The sequence below is a fragment of the Rattus norvegicus genome, chromosome 4 (assembly GCF_036323735.1).
Source record: "Rattus norvegicus strain BN/NHsdMcwi chromosome 4, GRCr8, whole genome shotgun sequence".
Classification (NCBI taxonomy): Eukaryota; Metazoa; Chordata; class Mammalia; order Rodentia; family Muridae; genus Rattus; species Rattus norvegicus.
The window spans coordinates 159,996,361-159,999,562 of record NC_086022.1 but is presented as its reverse complement, the minus strand read 5'-3'; the positions used below and the strand labels follow the sequence as shown (position 1 = coordinate 159,999,562).

The window sequence follows — 3,202 nt, the reverse complement described above, 5'->3', positions numbered from 1 at the left end:
CACTGGTTGCCTCCCCAACCCCACCCCCCGCCAGGGAAATGATGGTGGAATGGTTCTTTTGGCCATTGTTGGTGCCCTATTTGAGGTGCATAGATGTTTGTTCAAACCTCCCTCAGGAAGGTAACCCAGCAGTTGGGAACTGTACCAAGTGCCTCCCTCATTAGCCAACTACTCGGACTCTCATTCATCATCTTCCCACCCCACCCTGGGCACCCTACACTCTCCTGGCCCTTTCAGGGGCCACCACCCTGGTATTCTTTCTTTCTTTCTTTTTTTTTTTAAGATTTTATTTATTTATTTATTTGTTTGTTTATTTCATGCATATGAGTACACTGTCCCTGTCTTCAGACACACCAGAAGAGGGCATCGGATTCCTATTACGGATGGTTGTGAGCCACCATGTGGTTGCTGGGAATTGAACTCAGGACCTCTGGAAGAACAAGCCAGTGCTCTTAACCACTGAGCCATCTCTCCAGCCCCCTGGTATTCTTTCTGCTTCTACTGTACTCCTCCCATCCTCCACCCCTCCCTCCCTCTGTCAAGGTTTTTCCCAGCTGATACCTCGTCCATGAGCCTTCTCCAAGCTCTGCTGTCCAACTATCCCCTCTGCTCCCGCAGCTGCCCCTAAGGCCCCGTGAGAGCCCAGGCCTTGTTCTCACACAGTTTTCCCCTCTGCCTCCCTGTCTAGACTGTGAGTGCCTGGGGTCTGGAAATGAGCCTATCTCTGACCCCAATGCCTACTCTCCCTTTCCTATCCCTACCCTCTTGTGGGTTCTGCCTCAGAGGACACAGAAGCCTTTTTCCTTTGTCTATTACTAGAACCAGGGCCATGTTTGTGCTCAGCAGCCCTAAGGGGAAGACTTTATCTCTGCGTCTTGTAGCTCCTGCCCTGAACTGAAGGCAGCCCCAGCCAGACTTTCTGTTTTTACCTCAGTCTAGAGAGGCCACAGGGCTCCACATAGATTAGAGGTTGCCATGACTATCCCTACTTACTCCAGGCACACAGGTAACTCTGTCAAAGCAACTCTGATAGAGATGGGAGGATTTCTCCCTCCCTCTTGTACTATGCATTCATGTACAAATTCATATCAAGGCGGGGTCAGGGAGCACTCAGGCCTGAGGACAGGGCCTTGAACAGGCTTTGAAGGTCCCTGGCTTCCTGTTGACCAGTCATCTCCACTCTGACAGCACAGCAAAGAAGAGAGAAGAAGGCTAAGGAGGCTGGACTGGCTAAGAACCAGTGGAGGGATGGAATGCCAGCCTGAGAGAGCCCTTAGAAGCCAGCTCTGTCCTTGATTCTCTAGAAACCAGGGGGCTGGAGAGGGATGCCAGCCAGTCACAGAGAGGCATTGTGTCTTTCTGGGGCCATGGTAACAAAGCACCACAGACCGGGTTGATTAAAGAGAACTGTACTGTCTCCGGATTCTGGAGCCAAAGTCAGAGATCAAAGTGTGGGCAGGTAGGTATGGGCAGAGTGGTGTGGGCAGAGTTGAACCCTCCTGAGGGATGTGACGGGATGGGGATGGGCTCTTCCTTCCTAGCTGCTGATTCTTTTCCGGCAATCTCAGTGGTCTAGTCAATGAAAATTCTCCAAGCTCCTGTACTCTCTCCAATGGTTTATTTCCACTTTAGTAGGACTATTAGCATTGTCCAACACACATAGCAGCTCAGGGTGTGGTTGAAACTAATGGAAGAAGATCCCGTGTTCAGGCCTAGCTAGGGCTACGTTTCGATACCATCTCAAAAACAAAGTAAAATAAACTACAAGGGAGATGGATATCTGAGCGTCAGCACCCGTCACTCTGCTTCTGGTTTGTGGATTCAATGTAACAGCCCAACGGCTCTGCCATTAGGACTCCCTCTCCCGTGCTCCTCTCCCCCCATGAAGGACTGCAGCCTTAAAAGAGAAGAGGGAGAGAAGTACAATAAAAGGAACCGTTAAAAACCACTTTAACCATTTTTAACTATACAGCACAGCAACATTAAGTTTCACTACCCAGCTCCAGAATTTTTAGTCTGTCCCAACCTGAAACTCCACATCTGTCCAGGAAACTTTGGCTCCTGGTTCTCCCCTGTAATCTCCATTATCTGGTAACCATTGTTATTTCCTGTCATTTGACTCTTCTAGGTCCCACTTAACTGGAATGGTCCAGTATGTGGTTCTTCTGTGGCTGGCTGGCTCTTCTCTCAGCAAGTCCAATGTTTGTATAAGGACAGCAATCGCATGAGACTGAAGCCCAACCCACTCCGGTGTAACCACATCTTAACAACCAGCTGCAGCTGCAACATGATTTCCCACTGAGTTGGGGTGAGGACCCCAACTATGAATAAAGGGGATACAGCTCAACCCCTAACAGCCACACTGCTAGACAACGTAAGGTTATATGCGTGTGCTTTTGGTTGTTGACCATTAACACTACTACCTCCAAACCGATCCCACCAGCAGGAGTCGATTCCCTGACATATTTTTCCAGCCCAGCTAACTCATTGCTCCAGAAGGGAAGAACAGGAATTGCTGGCAGACGTCCCAGCGCAATCTCTAAGTGAGCTCCAAGCCCCGGCCCCTGTGGCTTCAGTGTGACCTGCTTGACTAACAGGCAGCCACTCTATCCTCTGAGGGACACCGAGTACCTAACCACCCACCTACCAGGGTCTAAGCTGCCTGGACTGGGAGGTTTCCTCTGCCCACTGAGAACCATGTCCTCTGTTCCACAAATAAGAATTAACACTGTGGTATACGCCTGGTTCTAGGCCCTGAAGAAAAGGGATGGCCTTTTGTTGGGAGCGATGTCCTTGAAGCTCTGGGCTTAGCAGAGGGCCATAGAAGGGAAGGAACCAGCTGTGCAGATACTGGGAGAGAGGATCATGACTGCGGTCACAGCACTTGCTGTGGAACTAGAATCCAGAGTGCGTTGGGGGAGGGGGACGGTGCACCAAGCAAACAATCCCATAGACTCTAAGGAAGTTGGGTGTCACCCTGAGAAATAGAGGCTCCAAGGGAGAATGAGGAGCCTGCCTAGCATGCTTCAAGCCCTGGGCTCAGAAGAGTGAGAACGAAAGCCTCCTGCCTGGAGGAAGCTTGTTCCAGAACCAGTCCCAGGGAAGCAGTCTGCTGACTGAAATCCACACTAACCGTACCTGGCTAAAGAAAGCGCTTTGCTACCCAAGAGTGAGGGTCTGAGTTCTGGTGTCAAGAACCCAC

The 3,202-nt window shown here is 50.6% G+C and overlaps 1 long non-coding RNA gene across 1 annotated transcript; it reads left to right on the top strand.

Annotated features, from left to right (window-relative positions):
• The first annotated feature begins 426 nt into the window (after positions 1–426).
• On the top strand, positions 427–2,383 carry LOC134486684 (uncharacterized). The gene is made up of 2 exons (XR_010066025.1): positions 427–1,459; positions 2,129–2,383. It is a non-coding gene; the product is annotated as an uncharacterized LOC134486684 (long non-coding RNA).
• Positions 2,384–3,202: the final 819 nt, after the last annotated feature.